The sequence below is a fragment of the Triturus cristatus genome, chromosome 7 (genome assembly GCF_964204655.1).
Source record: "Triturus cristatus chromosome 7, aTriCri1.1, whole genome shotgun sequence".
NCBI lineage: Eukaryota > Metazoa > Chordata > Amphibia > Caudata > Salamandridae > Triturus > Triturus cristatus.
This window is the reverse complement of record NC_140590.1, coordinates 831,211,835-831,236,944: the sequence shown is the minus strand read 5'-3', so window position 1 is coordinate 831,236,944 and position 25,110 is coordinate 831,211,835. Positions and strand designations below refer to the sequence as shown.

Here is a 25,110-nt window from a genome sequence, read left to right as displayed (position 1 = left end):
CGGATGTAAGCTGCCTTCCCTCCTTGGACAGCGAGTGCCCAAGGTAAACAACTCGCTGGACACAGAATTGCAGCTTAGAAGGGGACACCTTGTGCCCCTTGTCAGCCAGAAATTTCAAAACCGTCAGTGACGCTGTCTCACATTCAGGTTCGCTTCGGGCGGTGATCAGTAGATCATCGACATATTGAAGCAAGGCAGTGTTAACTGGCATGTGGATACTGTCAAGTTCTCGTTTCAGTGCTTGGCTATAGATGCTGGGGCTTTCTGTAAATCCTTGAGGTGCGCGTGTGAATTTAAAACTTCGTCCATTTAAACTAAAACCGAACAGATATTGACTTTCCGGATCGATTGGGACACTAAAGAAAGCATTCTTGAGATCAATTACAGTAAAAAACGTTGCTTCTGAGTCAATAGCCGTGAGTAATGAAGAGATATCTGGGACCACAGGGTATTGTGGTACAATACATTTATTTAATTCGCGCAGATCAATAACTAATCGATATACTGGTGGTGCTTTTGGATCCGTTCTTTTAAGAATCGGAATTATCGGGGAATTACATACATTGGAGTCGGTTTCGACAACCACTCCTTGTCCAATGAGCTCGTCAATGATTTGCAGTAAAGCCACTACAGCATCTGGTGGTAACTTGTATTGTCGCATTCGTGGTAGTACTATTCCTGTTTTCAGTGTAACTCGATATGGTGTAATGTTCATGCAACCAACATCAGTGGGGCCTTGTGCCCATAAATGTGTAGGTAAATTCTGCAGTCGGTAATCCATGTCTCTGGACACGTAGTGACCTTTAAAGTCACGTAAAAATAGTCGTACTCCTTCCGGAGAACAACATATTATGGCTCCTAGAGCTTTCAATGTTTTTATGCCTAACAAGTTTTCTGGACATGATTTAGTAAGCAATAAATCTGTAGTACGTGTCAATGGACCGACTGTAAGTGGAAGAGGTTGTGTTACGTCATTAATTATAGGTTTTCCTGAGAATCCAAGGGAAATATTTTGTGAGCCTGAGAGGGGTGCCCCTGGAACTTCACTGCGTCTTATAGTTGTTCTGCTTGCCCCTGTATCAAGTAAAAACTTTCTGTCTTCCCCTAATAGTTCACTATGTACATAAGGTCCCTCTTGGTCTACAGGAACCTCAATAAGGGGTAAGCCAACTTCCCTCTCTAGGCTATCTCATGAGTATCGCTGATAATCGGGATAATCTGTTTGTGCATACTGATACATCTGTTGTGTTGTTGCTTGTGTTGCAGCAATAGGCTGCGCTTGGGGTGGTGCTACGATCTGTTGTGGAGCTGCCTGTTGCGGAGCTAGTTGTTGCGGAGCTAACCTAGGTTGTGCATGCTGAGGGATTTGTTGTTGATTCTGATCCTGTCTAGGTGGACGTGGTCTCTCCTGGGTTCTACCTGTGGCAATATTATGTTTCAGGACTGGACAATCGTGTATATAATGACCTTGTTGTTTACAATAGTTGCATGTCCCTTTCGTTGGACCTGCGGAATCACCCTTTTGATGACCATCGGCTGGAACTGACTGTGCAACAAGCATTTTCATTTTTGTATCTTTCATACGTCTTTGTTCATGTTCTTGTTCTTATCTAATTCTATTGTGGTGATATTGTAACATCTGTAACATCTGTGATGGGGTATTACCTTGCCAGGTACTTTCGAATTTCAATACTCTATTCTTGACTTGCAGCAGAGAATTTTCAACTAATTTTGTCACAAACAGATGTGGATATGACTCACTACTGGCTTTTATGCCACTATTTATACTAAAACATTTTTCAAATCGGGAATAGAAATCACTAGTGTCTTCATCTGGTTTTTGTTTACAGGCAGAGATTGCACCCCAGTCTTCCTTTTTCGTAGTTAATAAACGTGGCAGTACCTGTATTAGTAATCCTGCTAGTGCTGTAGTCTTTTCCCCAAGCCCTGCTCCTGCAGCTCTGGCCTTTTCTTCGTTTTCTAATGCTGTCCAATCTATCTTTTGGTCTCCCACCTCCCATTCCTTTTCTTTGAGTTTTTCGTAAACACCGGCGGGTAATAGGACTTTTAATATTTTCATAATATCGGGGTAGGTATACTCTCCCATGAGTAACATGTCTTTTATCTCACGGTGGAAACCTGCTGGGTCCTTGTCATGGCTGGGTACTACTTTCTTCATTTCTAATAATTCCAATTTAGTTATAGGCGTGTACACAAACACGCGTGTAAAATTATCACCGGCACCTCTTATTGGGTGCACTTCGCGTAACGGGTTCTGTCTATCTATGTTATACATTTTTCTTCCCATGATGGGAACTGAGACGTGTTCTGGGCATACGAAATTTAAATATTGGTTTCGGGATTCTAAAATTTCCTTAATCAAATCAGTACCTGACCCTCTCCATATGTTCGTGAGTAGTTCTGTCAATATGTCAGGTAAGGGTCCTGGATCGGAGTGTTGGCTTTTATATAATATAAGGAGGTGTTGAATCATGTATATACTAGCTAAACGCTGTTCATATGGGTCTAGATTCAGAAACGTGTGTGCAAGTACATCATCATTGTATTCGCCGGGACTGTCAGCCCATTGTACTGCTGACCTGGCTAATTCTTGTTCGTCCATGGAATCGAGCATGTGGTACCCCCTTCGATCTCGGAGTAATTTATCAGCGGCTTGGAATAGGTGTTCAGGGGATTTTGTATTTAACATAGGGTTTGGAAAATGTCTATTATATTCTGGACGTATTGGACGTATCGGGTCGTTAAAACCTCTGGTATTATTATGGGGTCTTCCTCTACCTACATAAGCTATCGTTTCTAATTGCTCTGATTCTTGCTCCTCCTCTTCTTCTGATTCTACTCTGTCGGTTTCTCGTCTTTCTTTATGTATTCGTTCTACTTCCTTGCGGATCTTTCGACACATGGCGATTATACACGCCTGTCTATCATGTTTCTCTTCTGATATGTTCTGACCCCATTTGGCAAGTCTTTGCATGGTTTCGTGATCTGCCCCAGGCCTGTCTTGATTCCTAATTACACAATTTATGAAAAAACGTAGTAGTTGTCTTTGGACATCCACTTTCTGGTATTCCATAGCTTCGTTAATACTTTCTGGACCTTGCCCTGTTTGGACAAAGCGATATATTTCGTCTAGGTGTTCACCCATTCCTGGTATTGTCATTAAATATAATGTAGCTCGTCTTATACGTAGTGATGATATGAGCAATTTATCCTGTCTACCTGGTACTGGGTCGTATCTACAATCCACAAGCTGTTCTTTAAACATGTCGGATGTCGCTAGCTGGGGTGTACGCTGGAGTGCTAAATCTCTAAGGGTCTGTTTATTTCGCGGCGGTGTGGCAAACATGTCTGTCGTACCTCCTGTAGCACCATCTGAGGTGCTAGGCACGAAAGGATTCGTTGGGCGTAGGATAGAGATTGTAGATGCGGGAAAAACTGTAGAGACGGACGGGCCTGTTGGAACTTGTGTAGGAGTTTGTAGTTGCGGGGATACAGACGGATGCTCTTGGTGTTGAACACCATCGGCAAGCGGTGTGGGTGGTATGGCATTAGCATACTCGGGAGCTGCGTCATCTAAATAGGAGGAAAGGAAAACGTCCTTTGCTGTTTTGGGATGTGTTTTGGGATGTGCTTTTATCGGGAGCAATGGAGGAGTTAAGTCTTTTGGTATTTCCGGAGTGGCCTTAGGTAACCCTTCGGCCAGAAGAGGATACATACCATTCATAAGAGCGTTTCTTTGTCTATCTACTTGTTCTGATTTTACTCGGGTACCTTCCTCAAGTAATAGATTTTCTCGGGTTTTATTTGAATTCTCTCTACCTTTCTCTTCCTGTCTGAGTGCTTTTTCTGTACGTCTATATGATTCTTTACGCCATAATTCAATGGCATCTTTCTGTGACTGTCTGGCTTTCTTTTTCCATAATTCTTCTTCTACTCTCATGATGCAATCTGCATCCCAGGTCCCCGCTGCGGGCCATCTCTGACTCTCTGGTAATTCTTTGGTGTAGTCCACCCATAAATCAAGAAATAATACGGCATCTAGGCCATGCTTATGATACATAAAGTACCCTGGAGTGTCCCTAGGTGGGATGGGAACAGCTTCTTCGAGTACACCTTTTCTAGTTTTGATCTGTCTTAGTTTCGAAAAGAGCGGCATTTTTAGACCTTATTACTAGAACACACTTTATACAAAAAACACAATAATGAACAGTCATTCACACCACAGTATATAGAACGTATTTTAAAACATTTAACACTTAACGGTTTTACGAACAATGATAATTAATAGAAAACTAGTTACTGACATAATACTGACACTAGATAGTACGTATTTATATGCAAGACATACTATATATACTGCTAAACAGTACAGATACACTGCTAAAACAGTGCAGATCCGGATTTGTGTACCCAAACCCGTCTTGACCGGCACAGACTATGTGCACGTTAAATGCCTCCCCGGTAATGGTACTCACCGGGTAGCTCGGAACGGAAGGCCTCGGAACGGAACTGAAACTGGACCGGACTGGACTCGACTCGACTGGACTCGGAACTTCGGAACCTGGCGGGTCTCTGTATACCTCGGATCTTGCTCTCTCAGCTAGGCTCTGGTCGGGATACTTCGCACTTCTCACCGCCTCGTCTGGGTGTTGATCGCAGCCTCAGTCGTCCCCGCTTGGCCGGAGGGAGATACAGGAAATCCTGCAGGTACGCGTTTTTGTCCGTTCAGCTGTGGCAGGAGACCGGGCCTGCAACGCACCGCCGGCGCGTGAGATGAGAAAGTGTCCCTATTCGGGCGCCAATTTATGTGGTAAATATTTCGTTACCGGTACTATTTTTATGCGGTAAAGTCTATTAAGAATAACTCAGTAAATATAAGAGGCAGAATCCGTGGTATTAGAGGTTTTAAAAGGCTTTATTCCTATACGAAGGAATACAATTCGAATCGTAGGCATTCTATTCCATCACCACGAAAGTTCAGGAAGGAAGAGCATACATTATTGACAGATAAGCAGTTTTATAGAAAATACATTACAGTGAAACAGATGCAAGAGGCGTAACAGCTGATAGTATAGATAAAAAGTGCATACGTAGCTAATAGAGGCGGTCATATGGGCGTAATTTAATAAACGTCATCATACATGATGTCACAAGTGGGTGGATCCATAAGAGAATCCTGCAATGTCAGCAGAAATATTTGGCAGAGATGCGCGCGCAGCCGCATGACGTGTGATTGACGTGCAACTAGAGGGTGAAGGGGACTTGACATTTAGCTCTACATGTGGAGACAAAAGTCTGGGGGTCATGTCAACCTAATCCCAAATCATATCTAATATCCTATGTTTAAAGAACTGTGTTATCCAAAAGGAGAGGTCTCTAGGATAGAATCTATTCTATACTGACTGTTAGTGCGTGTACAAGCGTCTAAGTGTCTACACTAGATGCGAGGGGGTAGGAATATTCCATGGCAACGGGGCTAGGAATTACTTGCATGAGGGCAGCGAGGCCTGGCCCTTTGCACGGTAGCTGGAGGAATGTTTACCTAAACTACTAGACAGGAATGCATCGGATGAGGAGCGGAGGAGATAATCTTGAAGGTGAAATACAGTTTTTGGCAGGCGACTGGCTGGATCAGGCACCGTTAGCCGCGCAGGGAGTAGGACAAAGTTCATGGACACAGATGCAGGCTCAGACTGGAGCTTTCAGAGGCAGAAGGCAGAAAAGGCTTGATGACAGAATTCGGGCCTACTCGCCTGAATCTGTAAAAATGTGGAAAGTGAACCACATAAAGTCGGTGGCCTTTCATACTTAGGAATGGAATATCTGACCCATTCATGGTGGATCTGAAAGAGGACATGTTGACGGTGGACGCACATATATTTGCGTCTTCAGAACTGGAGCAGGAGGGAACATACATGTACTTATAGCATGTACATGGAGCCGTTGGGGTCTACGATAGGGGACATAACTGATCACAAAATTCATATTTCCTCAAATAGAACAGACATAGCCGAGATTACCAATTTGCACTGTGAATTCTTCCATTCAATAAAGGGTCACTTTTATAGGGCAGTACGCTCGAAGCCGGGTAAGAAAAATTGTCCGCATGTGGCAGGGTGGTACAACGCTACATGTAGGGCAGCTAGAATTTCTTTGGGGTTGGCCATTAAGTCCAAAGATCTAGTCTCGGTCAGGGAAGCAAGGTGGAAATACAAGTACAGTGTAACTATAGCTAAAAAACAATGGGACGAGCAACACTGGCAAGAACTTAAAGCTGCCTGCTCCGCAAAAGACTCCAGACTATTTTGGAACATTGTCAAGTGGGGGAAAGGGGGCCTCCCAGAACCACCTTTCAACCATGTCTCGCAGAGCAATTGGTTGGATTATTTCGGCCCCCAATACAGGTGTCGTCTCGAGGACAGAAATAGGGAATCAGTGCCCCACGTCATATTTCAAGCTCCTCCCTTTAACAACGTAAATGTAGCACTAGCCTTGGATTCAGTCACGCGGGGCAAGGCACCGGGCCCCGACGGGGTGCCTGCAGATGTATTTCTTCACGAGAAACCACGCTGGGGCAAGTACATCTCGAATCTGGCTAACGCAGTAGCATTAGGGGCTGCGGTGCCAAAGTCCTGGCTGGGGGCGGTAATAATCCCTATTAATAAAAAAGGGGACAAAACACTACCAGGGAATTACCGCCCCATCAGCCTTATAGACACAGTGCAGAAGGTTGTAGGCAAAATGACCCTGGCTAAAATTTCAGTATGGGAGGAAGAGAATAACATTCTATCTCTCTATCAAGCAGGTTTTCGTAAATTGACAAGCACGATTGACCAGATCTTCCGGTTCACGCTATTGTACTGGAAAACAGTTGAGCTGGCGAAGGGCAGTCTTTATGCTGCCTTTATAGATCTCCGCGCAGCTTTTGACTTAGTGCCCCGCTTCTTGTTATGGAAAGTCCTAGCTGAGATGGGGATGCCTCCTGAAATTATATCGCTAGTAATGAGATTGTACGAATGCAACTCTGCAAAGATCCAGTGGGGGAGACACGGGCAACTAACTGATGAGTTCCTGGTAGAACGGGGGGTGCGCCAAGGTTGCGCTATGGCCCCGATGCTTTTCTCCCTTTTTATCAATGGAGTAGTGGAGCGTATGTTGTCTGCTTCTATAGACGCACCAACATTGGATGGAGCGAAAGTGTCGATACTATAATTCGCAGACGACACGCTCATTCTATCCAAAACCCCGAGCGGCCTGCAGCGTGCACTGAACATCTTCGAGGGCTTTTGTGCCGAGCGTGGCCTAGAAGTAAATGTAGCCTAAACAAAGCTCATGACATTCAATCCCCACCCCAGCTTTAGAGGGAACTTCTTCATGGACGGCCAAAAGGTAGAAATGGTTTCGGATTTTGTTTACTTGGGTATCCACATAGCTAAAGGTGTAAAATGGGGGAAACATATAGAAATGGCGGCTCTTAAATTCCGCCAAACAACTGGTACTATAGGTGTTGAACACAAAAGGTCATTGACCAAACCCATAGCGCCAGTACTACAAGTATACGAAGCCAAAGCCATTAGTTCGGTGCTCTATGGCTCAGAGCTTTGGGGCCATGGGAATCTTGCACCACTAACGCTCGCCGAGAATACGTTTCTCCGAAATTTAATTGGCCTCCCTAAAAGCACCCCCATGAGGCCTCTGCGTTGCGAATTAGGCAGAAAAGCCATCTCAGATATTGCTAGATTAAGACCCATTCTATATTGGAGGCGCATATGGGTCACCCCCGAACTCGCTCATTATGCAAGGGGCTTCCTGGATTTAATAAATAGCGACAAGTTCCACAAGATAGGATGGCTGGGGGAATTGTGTAAAATGTTGGGGTCTTTAGGAATGAATGAGCTTTGGGAGAACCCAGAGGAGGCCCTGTTCCCGTCCAAAGTAACTATAAAAACAAAGTACTGGGAAATGGTCGAACATCGGGACTGGAATGAAGCCAACCCATCCTCCATGGAGGGTCTATTTCTTGAAGTGAAAGCTTCTCCTTATTTAGAGCCCTATTGGGATATTATAACCAAACCCCTGGACAGGAAGTTATACTTCCAGCTTATAGTGGGGTCTCTCCCAATCAGATCACTAACTGGAAGATGGGCTGAGGGTAGTTCTCAAGTCTGCCCAGTTTGTAAAGCAGGGTCTGAGACCATTGCCCACTTTCTCTTTGTGTGCGGGGCTTATTCAGTCCCCCGACGTGTATGGCTGAAGGCTATGTGTAAACAGCTGGGCACAAGAGCGAGCGATATTGCTCTAAGGATTATCTGTACCAGCCCTTCAACATTCATTGCTGTGGCAGTTGCCAAATATCTGGGATGGGCTTGGGCCATTAGGAAAACATCTCTTGTCTAATGGTAGTATAGGAGAAAAGAATTTAGACCATTGCTTGCTCTCCCAGTTATGAAAATTTTGCCTCTCTGCTTTTATATTGGCTAAATAATTTTATGCTCTACAGTATCATGGATGTTGTTTAATGTTTTTATTCTTTTTAAACAAAAACGTTTTTATAAGAGATTGTTTATATGCTATGTATGCCTCATGCTTTTATGAGTTTTTTATCTCGAATAAAGCTATAAATTGGCAAAAGAAAGAATGGCGGAACACTTTAGAGCTCTAAAAAATCTGGATTTGAGATACCCCCTTGTACATCATGCTAGGAATTGCCCAAGCCAGAGTGGCAAATTATCCTTTTCTTTTCATGGAATAGAGAATGTTATGAGTGATAATCATGGAGGCAATAGGGAACTTAAAGTATGCCAATGTGAAGCAAGATGGATACTGAATCTGCGTGCTGTGGAACAGGGGCTTAATGTTGACTCTGAGCTACAGTATTTTTTGGGGTATTAAATTGTGTGACATTTCTGTATGAAAATGATGAACCTGTACCAATCTGTTATCTATATCATAAGATATCACTATATGACACTTGCCGCATGTAACACAATTTCAAGTTGGGGAACATGAAGTACAGATCTATTGGTCAATTGATAGACCCCAACACTATATGTCTGTTATTTATGAAATTGAGAGTGCCATAGAGTGTTATTACTGTTACATGACAAACGCAGTATATTGGCTAAATAGTTGATGTTGTCAAGTTAGGAATTCTGAATATGATTTCCACATAATCTGGTACGTCAATAGTAAGACACCAGTAATTATTTATGAATATGTAAAAAAATGATATAATGTGCTCTATTATTCGGGAGCTGTTTAACAATAACATTGTTATTGTAAAAATGATTCTTTGTCTTACACTTGCACTGTGCGGTGTTGTTGCTTCTCTATTGGATGGAGCTACTGCTTTGTTATTTTCCTTTTTCCTTTCTATCTGCTTCCGTCTTAAGCTACTTAGTTTTGGTGGAGTGGATATCTGAGTGGGATGTGTGAATGGAAGGACTACCTTTGCTCGCTTTCGAATTTTAGCCTACTTGTTTTAGTCGTATAGACTTAGTAAGAATGGGTGGCTGTTGAATTTGACTGGAATTGTTTTTTTTATTGTTCGGAGAGGTTACGATAAGCTTTTACCATTTCAAGATGGCACCAGTATATGGGTAACAATAAGATAATTTTGTTTGGACTTGTCGGTTCTTAAAAATATGTGTCGGTCAACGAATCGACCTACAATATCCCTTTTATACAAGTTTCATAACATGTTCTATATTATGGCAAACACTCATATTGCTCTTTAGTGGCGTTTACGATTGTAATAGTTGTCTGCAAAAGTAAGCGGGCAGTCCGCTTTTTGTTTCCATTATACTGAATAAATGACGTTAGAAACATGGCGCTGGTGCAACACGCCAAATATTTTTCCGGCAGAACACGCTGCTTACTACTGTCCCGTCACGGGATGTGAGTTCACAAGAGATAGGGTTGATATCTGTATTTTGAATTCGTTATGAGCAAGAGGCGGCTTTGGATTAAATACGTTAAAGAAAGATAGGATTTTTAGGTGTTTTCGTAAAACTATGTTGAGGAAATAATTAAGTTGGTTTTAAATGGGCTTGGTAGTCGACATATTTTCTGACGACCTTTGTGGTTGAAATAATATTGTATTTCTTATATTAGATGACCATAGACGGAAAGCACATTGGATCTGTATTGGATTTGAATATACTGAGTACACAGAATTGGCAGTGAGAAGTTAGAATTTATTTTCGAAACTCCTGGTGAGTGAATGTCTAACCATTGGTGGGGGGGAGATATAATACAGGCGACATACATATATAATATTATATGAGGACTATGACTGATGGCGAATTTTGGTGTTTTACTTATTATTTTAGACCTAAGAATATGAACAGTGCGTATATTACATTATCCGTCTAAAGGTCAGTGGCGTTACTTTGAGAATGGTTACGTATGAGAGTCTTTATTGGTTTTTGGTTTATTTGAATTTTGGATTCACGCTTTATATTCACGTCATGGATTTCATGTAAATGAGGACAATAATATGGTGTGTAGAATCTATATTCTTTCGATGGATGGTATCTTATACACGATATGGTGGTAGCTTTAAACTTCTCGGTTTCTGTTTTCTTATTTTTTGTCTCTTCGGTGGAAGTTAAACTAACTTCATTAGCAAAGGAGGTTAATAATTAATGTATTATGTGTTTAATTTACAGCCCTGAGGAAGTCATTTGGCAATTTACCATTGACGAAACACGTGTTGGCTGTTAGGTTGTATGAATTGAAAACTCAAATAAGAATTGGCTGTATTTGTGACGGTATCGTGAACTAACAAGTCCTGGAGAGGAATCACGGAATTTGAAAATAAAGACTCTGTTTATCACTCTTCTGGACTTTATCATAACCTTTAATCTGGAGTTTGATTCCTTTTTGTATTACAAGGATAAATAATTTGTTATTGCTGGGAATAATCTGTTTATTTTTATATCTAGTCTGATATCTTTCTCTTTTGTATGCCTCGTGTTCCCATTCTTCAAGAGCTTCATATTGCATAGGTCTAGGATTACGTCTCAAATTATTCATTTGATTTCTTAAATTTTCTAAAATTCTAGGATTGAAAGTCCCATTCTTTAGAAATGCTAAATTACCATCTCGCTCAGTATATTTCATCTAATTTTCTAACCATGTACACGTGTGATAACCCCTTTTTTAATAACATGAATGAAGCGGGGATTCCTTCAAGAGCCACAGGAATTCCTTCTCTAATTGGTATCGGCTCATCTTTACTAAACAAAGTTTTTAACAATTTAAAAAAACTTCATGATTCTCTACGCTAATAGTTAAAGCCATACTATAGAAATCTTCAAAATTTATTTTCGGTGTTATGATTCTCTGCTACCAATCAAAAGTATTCACGCTGTCTAATCCCAGCGCGGCTCACAGCAACCAACCAATACCAGCACGGCTCTCCTGGTGACGAATTCTCATCAATCGACCAATACCAGCGCTGCACCTAGTGACATCAGTTCAACTCCTGCGACTGACCCTCCATTTACAAAATCAGAGTCAATGTCTTTACAAAGTGTTTAACAAAGACAAACAACATAAAAACAACTTGTCTGCTCCACTAAAAGAAAAAAACGATAGAACCATACACTCTGAGAATTTCTTTTACTTCCATCAAAATCTCGGCCAGTGCGATTTTACCCTCACTCGAGTGAAAACTCTCAGGACTTCTCCAGATGCGCTTTCTGAAGTTAACTAAATAATCCTCACTATTCACACTTCAAGATTCCCTGTGCAAGTATCGAGAATATGACCATTGCTCAGCACAGCATCAGCACCAAACAACACAACTTAGTGTATGCCACACTAAGACTTCCCTTAGGATCCTTCACAAGTACCACCAACATAAATCATTTACTATAACCATGAATTTGGGTGCATGAAAATTCTACAACCACTTACAACTCATAAGGTCCTCCGATAGATCTTTTTGTTGAGCTAATAGGGACTCAGATAATTAGTGATGGAAAACATTTCCTTCATGAGGACCTATAATGAAGAAATGCCTGTCTAACCACAATAATCAAACCTATCATGTCAAAACTCAACTCAATATATTTTATCTAAGTACTTTTATCTAAACTTCAGTAATGAAATGGTCAATACTCAAAAATACATTTGAATGTCAGATCTTTGTTATTTCAATGAATACAGGTAATTTCACAATAGAAATACAAATCATAGCAATAATACATCAAATAAAATCAATATACTGGTGCGAGGAGAGAGGGAGACAAAGATAAAATGTCATATCAGTATGCATTTCAAGATTTATACGAACCTAGGATAAATGAACTGATGCACAGCAGGCAATAGTCTGAAATAGCCAACGCTTCAACTGAAGAGGTTTAGCTTGAGCAACGTCACCAGCCGATGAATTGCAAGGCAATCAGGATAGTTCGGTTCAGGAAAAATCAAAGTTTGGACTGACATAATGTCATGCCCATATTTTGTAAGGATAATAGCCAGCCAGAGAAGCATTAAGCAACAACACCAGCAGTAATAGCAATGGCAGGCGGCTGCAATTCTTTTCTCACAGGATAGTTATACCTCAAAATGTTCTCAATTCCAGCCCCCCATTGTAGCATTATCACAGTTTTACACATTTCCATTGGTTAGGGACCATGATGTGGTCGCTCTCCAGCCTATTTCATCCGAAACTTTAACAAGATGTCTTTGTTAGTCCATAAACAACATTTTCATCTCGGAAGCAGGAAACACATCTAAAGTTTTCCATAGCCACGCACTCGCTTCCACATCAGCTTGCAACATAGTCGACACAATTACTCATAGAAAGAAATACTCTAACCGTAGGAAGGAAACTCTATTTGATAAACATTCAACTAAAGCAAAATAGACCTGCATTTTTGTAATAACGAAGGGCAAAATACATTTTTCTGAGGCCTGTGTTAGCGAAATAAATAATACATTAACAGGTTTGAGGCCTACATAGAAAACCACAAAATCTAAAGAATAAAACACACCAATTTATTAATATATAGGAAATCGAGTATGCATAGAAAACGATATAAGATAAAAATTTAATTTTAATTAAACCTATAAGCATAGTCTAAATAAATTCTCACTAAAGATGTAAGCATTCACTATTTCTATTATGACGTTCATGATCAAGGGAAACATAAGCAAAAATCATTTTAATTTAAGCTTTTTCATTGTCATATTTCTATATTGCTGTTTGTCATTTTTACTCTTAAACTATGTTTTTTTAGTACATTTTAGTATGTTTTCTCCTATAACGTAAACATCCCTCATTACACCAGTCTGTAAGCCTTCTGCATGCTTTTATGATGCAGTTTTTTTAGAACTCTAAATGTTCTGTCTCTTCTGCATGTTTCTACGTTGTCATTTTGAAGAAAACTCCCACATTTTTCTTTTTAATTCACCACCCTGTTAGTCATTTTTATAAAAACATGCATGGTAATTCATACTTAATGAACAGACTTGATCAAGCAAAATTATTCTCAAATAATCTTGCGCCATCAGAACACACAGCTACGTCAACATTCTGGGGGAATGTCACCCTATTACATCTTTATGTTTGAGAGACAGGGATTGATATCTAATTATATACCCCCCATGTGTGTCTATTTGATAAACATATAAAAATAAAAAAGCAGGCTGGTGTATCAAAGTCATGTCTGATAAAAAAAAAAGTGAGGTGAGTCGAGGAAGTGCCTCACGTAAGCGACACCCTGGGAGCAGTTGACAGGTACTCACCAATTAGCTCACTGTGTCATCATTGGCACTTATTAGACAGAAACGAAAAACCAACTCCCAAAAACATATATGTGAGAAGGAAGCAATGTGTCAAGAAGGTCATATTTGTCCAAATCCAAATAATCAGTCCCTAAAGACCCTGTAGAGAGAAGAGGCCAAATGTAGTACCCCCAAAAGGTGAAACTTGAGTTACGGAAATACAAAACCCCTATTTTTAATTGTTGTTGTATCCGTACTCATTTAAAACATTCTCATTTTGTTTTGACACATTGCTTCCTTCTCACATATATATTTTTGGGAGTTGTTTTAATTTTGATTTGAACACCTGACAAACGTCACTTTGATACACCGACCTGCTTTTTAATTTGTATGTAATTTAGAAATAATAGTGTGGCATTCCCCCAGAATGTTGGTGTAGCTGTGTGTTCTATAACTAGGGCTTTGTATTTTGATTATATTGAGTGGAGGGCTCCCTGGTTTACTCTTCCCTATTGGCTCCCCTTTTGGTACATCAAGCATAGTGGGCCAGGACAGAGAATACTGAGGCTAAATCTAGCTTAACCGCAAGGGCCTATGATACAATTTAACACTTGTCATGAGAATTCTTTCACATAGATTTTGTTCACTCGTTAAAAAAAATAATCTCTTGGTCACCTTCCTGGCCTTTAACTGCAGAGCCACGCCTGGGTTCAAAATGTTTCAGCCATGGTACCAGTGCTGAGTTCATTAGATGACAAAGGTCCTAAACAGCCAAGAACCCAATAATAAGTAGGAACTAATGTCTCTTTGTGTACAGGACACTTTTCAACGACGCTTTCTAACTTGATTTTCACTTTCTCTTTAAATTTCCAGGTACTGGCTGAAATTGTGTAGGGGGCTAAAGCTACCCATATACCGAGTTTGACTAAGAGCAGCTTTGGAGAGAAAGAGTACATTTAAGAGTGAAAGTGTCTATTTCAATCACTGCTTGAACCTCTTCAGTCACTTTGTGGTTAATCGCCCACCTGCTGCCTGTATGTTTCTCCAGGGCTTAACCATCAACAGGAGCCTGCTTCCGCTTTGTGCTGCTGTAATTGCTTACCGATACAGGCACCATCTGCTTAAATTATACCAGGCACTAATACCATGGAAGGGCTGGAAATCGCATCCTGATCCTCCAGGTGGGGAGAAGCTTCTCTGCTGCTATGTGATGAACAACTCAGTGCATGGTCAGCCCAAGAGTGTCCTGCAGACATTTGAAGAATGGATTAAGGAACCAGGGCATGGAAAGGAGCATACCCGAGTCTCCCGAAACCTTCTGGGACCTGAGAAAGGTACTGAGGAATTGTGAGAAGATAGTATCAAAGTTAAGCATGTACAACATAAGACTGTAAAGAGCATGAGATTGTCAATGAGTTAGTGGGAACTGCAGGCTGTTGTCAACTAAAAAGGCATACGTTCAGTCTGAAATGGAAAAAGGAGCTCAATGTACGTTAGTGATGTTCCAATGTAGGGAATTCCATAGAGGTATCTATGCATTAGAAGGTTTAGCTTCTAGAGAAAAGCCACAGAACTTAGGAAACAGACAACATCCAACAGACCACATACAACGCAGCTCAGATGTGTTTTATAGCTGGGTATCACCAAGCTCACAACAGTTTTACCAACTATAACAATAAACAAGCACAGCCGCCAACAGAACATTTTAGTCTGAGCAATTCACACACACCCAATGCAGTCCAAAAACACCATGGAGCTGGACAGTACCAAAGTCACAACAGAAATCCACTCCTCATGAAACGATGTACTCTCCAAGGACACACAAAATACACTAAATCAGCATCCACCCAAAACCCCAAAGACAGACTGACTTAAAGGGATGCCGTGGATGTAACAAAACTCCATAGCCGTAGCTCCCTTATAGACTTACTCAGAGGTGGACAGTGCGTATACCGATCACTCAAATAGCACAAATTAAAATCGGTAAAGATCACTGACTAGACAAACATCAGCAACACTCACCATTACTGCACACTTATAACCAAACATATACGTATAAGGGTAACCATAACCGCACTACAACCCAATCTTTCACATTCCTTTATACTCCAAAATCCCTTTCAGACCACAAGTAATCCTGCCTTATTCTGTGTTTAACTTTTGTCTGTTCAAGATGACCATGATGGGCCTCTTTTACAATTCTGTCTCTCAAAGTTCATGGTGGTGTAGCCACTCCATCATTGAGCCATAATTCATCTCTCTTATCAAGTATGTGTTTCTCTTACACATGCTTTCTTAAGGCCCATTTCTTCCATTCAGTCCGCTCTTTGTTACCATACTTTTGTGAAATTCTGACATCATTATCTCCACCTACATGTTTCTTCTCCCCATTTCTTGCCAGTATCTACAATCTTCCACTCTATTTTCTTCCCTAGATCTCTTTGTTCAATAAAACTTCTACGTGAAAGCAAGGTTCTGAATTTCTTCTCTACTCAAAATCCCATCAATGCCTCTTTCTCAGTTACACTATACTTTTGTTCAAGCTCGATCAAAAGTCCAAACACAAACTCTGTGCCCTCATTTCCTTCAATCCCTTCTAACAATACTCCAAATCCTGTTATACTGGCATCTATAATCAAAATACATTTCTTACTTACATCAAACCTTTCTAACATGGGTGTACAACTTAAATCCAATCAACCCCAAGAAAAACATTTGTACCTTATTCATTCATGTTGGAGATTCTAATATTGTCATCACAAGACTTTCCATGGGTCTTATTCATTTCCACTGATTTTGTGTCCAACGATATCCACCTTTTCTTCTCAAAATGTGCTTTTGTCTAAACTCCAACATTAAGCCTCACTCCTTTAATTTTCAAGACTCAACTGCTTTTCATGTTCTTGAGCACCTTTACCCAACAGCAAAACATTATTAAAAAAATACAGTTCCTGGACTGCATTGTTGCATTCACCTCTGGAACACTGACATCAAGCCAAAAGGCATCCAGCAGATGCTGAACGATCCTGTTTAAATTAATGTGGTAAATTACCAGGTTACAGCCTGATATGGTGCCACAGATGTGTTGAGCGTTGAAAGTATCCGCACACCAGTCAATGTAACAATGTCCACAGTATTATGTAGGGGATGCATGTTCACCATGCCTAAGTCATTGCAGAGTCTCTGGGCCTCATTTAGAGAATGGTGGATGGTCTGCCAGGTCAGAGAAGGGATATCGTCTGTGCCTGCCAGAAGAATACCCACCATTCTTAGACAGCTCAACAAGTCAGGTGGAAACCTCTGCTGCCTTGGTGGTGCTGCTGAAGGATCGGAAGCTTCTCCAAGCGGGTGCCATATTTAATGTGCATGCTTAGTAAGGTTTTTTGTTTTTCAATAACAAACTCCAAAAGCAGAAGTTTGTTATTGGAAAACACAGGACAATGCCCCTGACATGCCAAGGGCTTTATCTCAGCATATTGCGGTAATTTCTTTGGTTAACCATTGGGGTTATCCCTAGAGGTCCAGGATACGAAAAATATACGACAGAACCAGCACTGTTAGTAGAGTGGACATTCAGTTGTACATTGTTCAACAGCCCAGTGGCAGAAGCGCCTTCAATCAAAGGTTCCAAAGGCAGAGCCAAGGGAGGCTTGGCCTTGTGAAACATGGTGCCTCCTCCAGTTCTGAATAGAGCTGAGGAAGACCAAATTTGATAGATGTGCTGCATCTGCCAAACTCCGACTGAAGCCCTCATTCTTTCTCGCCATTACAACTCGACTAATCCATTCACTGGCCTTTGCTGGTCAGTGATAGCTTTTTCACATAGCCAGTTTGATTGTTTTTCTACCTGTGTCTCTTAAGCAGGCTAGTATGTTACATACCTTTTGTGGCACCGGAATACTTCCTTTTTGCATTTTAAGCCGATATACACAACCTTTAAAAGACTCAAACACTTGCTGAAATTCCTTCATTTCCGAAACTTCATTAAATGTCTGTTCCCCACACTGTTGGACCAGAAGGTTAGCTTTGGGATCCAACCTGACGGTGTGGTCACAATAACAGTTCATCATTTTTCTTCGATACATATATTCCCCCCACAATCTTTGTTTCTCTAAACTGAATTTCTGTTTTAAAATCTCGACATATATCACTAGAATAACTTCAATATCCGCCTTGTCTTTTAGCTTCTTCTCTCAAAATAAATATTCGTTTCAAAGGGTCATTGCAAGCTCTGGATGTGGTTGTCAGTTTAGAGACGCTGATCCTTCCTCAAGATGATGTTCACGAAATTCAATACCACTTCATTCTTAGTACTTTCATCTTCTTCTTCAACTCCTACCAACACCAGTTCCTCATTTGTATCAGGTATCTTTCCTATCATACATCTTTCTAAAGAATCTTGACCCATGCAGCACCTTGCTAGGTGTCCTCTTCAATCACATGTTACACACAGCTTACACTACAGGATATCCATCAGAAGTTGCAAAAATACTTTACACTGCCACACCTACATATTTTTCCTGCATTCCTTTTGTCTTTGCCCCATGTGCTTCCACTCTTCACCCCCTTTTAATATACCTTCACAGTTTAAACTCGCTGTTTCCCCACACTTTCCTCAGTCGCTCTCTCAAACTCTTTCACACATGGCATAGAATGTTCCATCCTTTTTGCATCATCATTACCTTCAATCGTTTTGGGATTGCATTTCAACCACTGTTTTTCATGTAGCTTTGGTGTGTTCACTGCTCAACATGAATGGATCACAGAGTCTCTCTTTAGAAGTTCTAACAAATTCACGTTTCAAGTAACCTTTCATAAACTATTATATAATTTTCCACCAATTCCACTCTGTTCTGGTGTCTTTAAAGCAGCACACTTAGTTTCAGCAAGGGGTGATTGTCCATCTTACTAAAGCAAATTGGAAATTCATTAATTCGCTCTGTAATTATGTGCTAAACTCTCCTTAACATCCTGCGTCTCAGAACCTAGGGCCATATGTATGAACACATTTTCCCATAGACACAGAATGGGTAAAACCCTTTGATACATCTGGCCCCTAGGCAGGGAATTAGTAGCAACACTTGCCTATCTACACTAACGTTACGTGCAGTTATGGTGTGCGAAATAGTACATAAGAATCATTTTTCATTTTTACTACTTAATAGGTTTCCTAGGAGACATCAAAAAGTACAGTGGCACCTGCACACTCTGCATGTCGATGCACAAACTATTCATACACACTCACACACATGAGAGATGGGGAGAGCGAAATATTCAAAACAGTAGAAAAATAACTTAATAAAAATAAATATTTCTTTTTCTATGGTAATCCATTTCTTAAACCCAAACCGACCCACTCTAGTGCTTGACACAACAGCCAAGCAACCTTTTTTTCTCATGCAGACAAACCAGTGCTTAATTTGAACTGGTAGTCACAGGTGGGGCCCTCCAGCACTCATTTTTGGAAACTAGGACTTATTCTTCAGCATTGGTTATTGATCCAGAACAAGTGAGTGAAAAGCATTTAAGGTAGAAAGAAAACGGAAGAGAAAGACAGGAAAACAGTGATCGACAGAGAAAGTAGAGATTAAAAAGAACCTACAAGATTGAGATGAAGGGGCAAGAAGTGTAGGATGGTGTTTAAAACGGGCATAAGGTGGAATCCAGACTAAGCAGTCTTGGTATTTGACAACCCTAACATTCAGCAGCACCGGCCATGAGATTCTAGGAGAAAATTTAGGCACCAACACTTTAAAATGGCATCACTGAGGAAAACAATCACATCTCAAGCTAGCATTTCTTCTACTCTTTTGTAATAGTTGAGTCATAAGCCATTAGTCTCAAACGAAGATTCCTCTTACTGCGGACATGTAGATCTTCCAGAGTTATAATGTCCCTCCGTGTGAGACCTCAGGTGAATGAAGGAAAGCACTCTGAGTCTGCATTAGCCATCAGCCTCTGCGTGAGCGAGAATGTCAGGCATCACCACAAAAAACCCATGGCCGCTAAAATAGCAAACCAGACTAAGAAACAATGAGTGCATCTCCCAAACGTCAGGCACAGTGAACCCTCCCTCAGTAGCTGACGCGCTCCACGACCCTGCGCGCATTGGAGAATGGGTCCCAAGGATTCCATACTTGACCATCACCGACTATTGCTAGTGCGAGTGTACCCTGACCATGAACTCCAACATGTGAGCAGGCAAACAATAATGATCCTACTTTTGGGACACCCAATATTATTCAATTGCACAGCACCATCAAGAACAATTTAGAATTACCACCAGCAAAGTGCAATTAGGCAAATGTGTCTTCAACAACAACTAAGTTAAATTATTCGCTCAATTCCTTTTTAATACCAAATGAGGAACATTCGCTTTAGGCCCCCGTGGCCAGTACTGCTTGAAAGCTGATAATCAAGACCAGAGAAATTCAGCAGAAATATTAATTCCTTGTGAGTATGATAGGGCCACCTCACAGCTGTTCCTGGAGTCGCTTGCTTAGCTGTCCTTTCCTGTCCCTAGTTGACATATAAACTTAGTACAACATTCCATTCAACCTGAAAAAATGGAACAATTAAGGTACCACAACTACAAGTTCAGATTTTGAAGCGTAAGCAGTAGATTTAGCTGAAATAAAATAATCACAAGTATGTGCTGGCACCATGGTATTGCATTGTACCAGGGCATTTCTTTAGTACTGCCCTGCCTCTTTAAGAGGCCACAAAGCACACCCCGAAAGGAAGAGTAGGTATTTACCCAGTCATCTAGTGCATGGATTAGGAAACAATGTTGGCTGTGTTGATGTTTGGGAGGCCCAGGCAGGTTATTCAGACAATAACATTCAAATGTATTTATGTGACGGAATGCTGTTAGCATGATGCTCCATGATGGTGTCTATGTTAAAAGCTCAGATCATAAGTAACTTTTATAGCACTTCCAAAATAGTATTGCACTTTGATGAACATTTATAATGTATATTCTGGGCTGACAGAAGATGACTGCAATGTTTACCATCATTTACCATATAAGGAACATTTACGCGAATATTTTAAAGCAGCTTGTTCAGCACATAACATGACTGTGGTGCTCACAGGGCCTCACTCAACTCATGTCACCAAATTGACTGTACTGTAGTGAAATAATTTATGACCTGACTGTTCTCTAGTGTAATACTGTAAGCTGTTGTACGTAGCAGTGCAACATAGGAGGTTTGGGCAACAATACTTAGGCCACATCCCTCAGTTGTGCTCCAAAAATTGGATCAGACTTGCCAAAAGAATGTCAGGTAATGATAGTATGGGAAATGAATATCATACACATATCTACGTAAAACGCTGACATTGGCTAGATCTTCTCACAGGATCTCAAAAATACAGTTGGGCATTGTCAATATAGGTCTATAATTCTATGTCAGGACCGGAGGCTCCGATTATGCTTCTCATTTCTTTACTAGAAGCTCACAGCAGCCAATGAAAACACAGATAGAAAAACCATGTGATGTACCATAGAGTCCCAGGGTATATAAGGTCCCTGCATGAACAAAGAGTCCTCTTTCTTTGCTGCTCCGCAGCCAGTTAAGTGCCCTTTACTTTACTTGTACTGTGAAAGAGTTGTATGATACTGTGAAGAGTCGTTTTGATATATGGCTATTATTTAGCTGTTAAACGCTTGCGTGGGCGATCTCTGTGTTGAATCTTTAATGCCTATTGTGTCTGCCGACTACTTTTGCCCTGCGTACTCCCTGAATGTTAAATTTGCCTTGCAGGTCTTTGAGTCGCTTCTTGCACTCACCTTGCTTGTGCGGCGCGCTTCGTAGCTCCGTTTGCTGTTTCATAACTCCAGCGTGGCGCGGGTGTCTTCCGGCGCTGGAGTATGCAGCTTTGTTGTGGAGCGGGAGGTCCCGGGGAGCGAGGACGCGCGTCCTTCAGACGCGCGGCCCTCTTTCTATTTCCACGAGCCTCTGCCAGCACGCTTGCACGGCAGCCATTTTTTGCCCTTTGATTAATTATCGGGCATTTAGTGAACGCCGAAGCAGCGTTCTGTGCTTCAGACCCTTCTGTTTTAATAATTTATGCACAAAAAAGGCTTGTTTTGCTTCCCTGATGCCCTATATGTTTTCACCTAATGTGGGGCTGCACAATAACGCATAGACTTTGCCTGGAGTGGACATTCAGCAAGCACTTCCTCCCTCCACGTCCTAATTTGAGATTTTGCTCATGCTGGGTGAATTGTCTGGGCTTGCTTGGGGTTACCACTACCCCTGACCTCTTCTGCATACCTTCTACCAACCTGCTTTGACTTCTTACAGTTGCCAGCAGTTCTCCAGGGTCGGTGACTCCACACTTGTTGTGTTACGATGGCTGAATACTACGAGGAGGACTACTATTACTATGAAGAGGAACCCTCGGGGTTTATAGAACAAGACCTCGTAGAGGCACTAGACGCGGGTGTCCAACACTCCGTAAATTTGGCGCTGGTAAGGGCAATTGCACCCTTGAAACGTCACCTTTGCTCCTATGCCAAGCAACAGGGCCGGCTTCCCCCTTTGGGATCTCGAGTTAGATCTGGGGGTCAAGGAAGGGCGAATCCCCATACTGCAGACTTTGCTAGATTGGCTAAATCACTGGCGAACCAGGAACGCACTGCTTCTAGCACAGAAGCCACGATCACCAAAATATCTTAGGACAACGATGATCAGGATACCTCCTCGGACCCTTCCACAGACCAGGAGGAGGCTCCTCACCCTTCCAAACAGGCATGGAAGGAGAAACATTCGCAACCAACCTCGTCTCCTAGAGTCCTCAATTTTGAGCCTGCGGACATCATCCATCCTAATTCTACTGCTTGGCTCCCACCCCAAGAGGTGGCAGATTATGTCCAGTCCCACCTGCGCCAGGCGTTCGATGCGGGCAAGACTTCGGTCTGAGTGCCCTAGGCCTGATCTGGCAGATAAAGTGGCAGAGACGCCAGAGATGAACCCCTCGATGTTAACCTCCCTAAAGAAATATTCTCAGGACCCCAAGAAGGGCCTTGACAGATCTTGGAGGTCCTGTCAGGACAAACTATTGGATATAGCTGGTCCCCTGACCAAAATTCTTGAGCTTGGCTTTAGGGCCAAAGAGTCGTCTCTCGCCATTGATCCCGACGAGCTAATTGGCTGGGCCCAGAGGGCGGTGTGCCAACTTGGCAATGCCAACTGTGCACTTTCGACGGAGCGCCACCATTCCATTCTCCTGAAATTGAATCCCAAATTGGCCGAACTATCCACATCTGAATCGGGGCTCTGGCCCAAGGTCTTTTGTTTGGGCAACCTTTCTTAAAAGAATTGACCAAATTTGTGGCCACTTTCAGCGGGCTAAATAAGGCCCAAGGCTCGCTCAAACGGGCGTTCAGCCCGGTTTTTGGTAGGGCCGGACGCTTTCGTGGGCGCTCGTTCGGCCGAGGGTACAATCAAGGCGCCCAGCGTGGGCAGCAAAGAGGAGGATATCAAGACAATTCCAATACCTCCTCCTTCTACCCTACTCGACGAACCCTGGAACAGGTTCCGCAAAGGTGGCAGATTTGGAGGCAACTCCAATACTCAACAGGATGCCGGAAGCTCAGGTGAGCCTGATCCCTTGTTCCGAGGTGATATTGGGGGGCAGAGTAGGTTGTTTTCTCAACAACTGGCGCGAGATCTCTCAGGATGCTTGGGTGTTGGAAACAGTTCAGGGATACAAGCTAGAACTGTACGATTCCCCAGCACAGAGTGTTCACCCTCATCCCCTGTCTTTTTCCCAACGAGATCAGACCTTTATCTCAACAGAAGTCCTTACTACGGAAAGGCGCAATAGTGGTTTCCACTCTTCACCCTCATGGTTTTCTAAGCAATGTCTTCCTAGTGGAGAGGAAAGGGGGTGGGTCCAGACTGGAGTTAAATCTCAGAGATTTCAATTCATGGATTATTTACAGACACTTCAAGATGGAGGGTATCCATCTATTATGCGACCTCCTCCAAGAAGGAGACTGGATGGTCCGGCTGGACCTGAAAGATGCGTATTTGTCCATTCCCATCTTTCCCCCTCCTCGCCGGTTTCTACAGTTTTTGTGGAAAGGGGTTTACTACGAGTACAAAGTTCTCCCGTTTGGCCTGTCGTCGGCACCATGGTGCTTCACGAAGCTTCTGAGACCAGTGGTAGAGTCACTCAGGGCCCGGGGAGTCCGTCTCATAATATATCTAGACGACATTATCATTTTGGCGATTCCCCCCAACTTGTTCAAATACATCTCAATTGGGCTATCAGTCTGTTGCAAAATTTGGGGTTCATTGTGAATCCACAAAAATCGGTACTGACCCCTACTCAATCTATCGAATTTCTGTGTTTCCTAGTCAACTCCTTGACTTGCCAGCTCCTGCTTCCGATGCCAAAGATCAGGGCTATCAAACGGGAACTGATGTCTACACTTCACAAGCAGACGATCTTCCTGAGATCATTAGCCCGAATAGTGGGTTTATTGGCCTCTTCAATTCAGGCGATCTTCCCTGGTCCCCTTCACTACCGGGCCCTTCAGCGGCTCAAGATCCGCCATCTCCAAAAAGGCCTCAATTACTCAGAACAGATTCCTCTCTCAGAGGAGGCGAGGCTGGAGATGAACTGGTGGTTAAACCACATGGAGGCGTGGAGCGGCCGAGCGCTATTTGGATCAGTCCCGGATGTGATAATTGAATCCAATGCCAGCCGATGGGGTTGGGGAGCCTGTTGCGGCAAATTGTCCATGGGTGGTCATTGGTCGCCGGAAGAACTACATTTACATATCAACTGCCTGGAACAGGTAGCTGGTTCCTTTGCGATCCGATGTCTATCTCCCCAGAAGACAGATTGTTGTATCCTTCTTCGGATGGACAACATATTGGCGGTTCGGTATGTCAACAAACTGGGCGGTACCAAGTCCCGGATGTTAGCAGAGATTGCCAAAGACTTTTGACACTACTGTCTTCAGAACAAAATCTCGGTAGTAGCGGAATATCTTCCGAGCTACAACAACGAGGTGGCAGATTGGCACTCCAGCCACCTGCAGGACTTCAGCTACTGGATGCTGTCTCTCAGAGTATTTCAGAACCTGACCCATCTATGGGGTCCCTGTCCGATAGACTTGTTTGCATCCCACCTCAACAGACAGGTTCCCCAGTTTTTCAGTTGGAGGCCGGACCCAGAAACTCTGGCCACGGATGCATTCCTACAGGAATGGCCAACGTCCCTGTGTTATGCATTTTCCCCGTTTATGATGACCCCCAGGGTTCTAGCGCGAACCAGGGCTTTTCGGGCGGAACTCATCTTGATCACTCCGTTATGGAGGGCACAGGCATGGTT

At 42.4% G+C, this 25,110-nt stretch overlaps 1 pseudogene across 1 annotated transcript in view; it reads left to right on the top strand.

Annotated features, from left to right (window-relative positions):
* The window catches only part of LOC146810684 (catechol O-methyltransferase-like), a 118,109-nt pseudogene that overhangs the window by 65,320 nt on the left and 27,679 nt on the right, over window positions 1-25,110 (top strand). The window contains exon 3 of the transcript XR_014966620.1: window positions 14,632-15,092. The product of XR_014966620.1 is annotated as a catechol O-methyltransferase-like (transcript). The remainder of the gene's footprint in view (window positions 1-14,631; window positions 15,093-25,110) is intronic.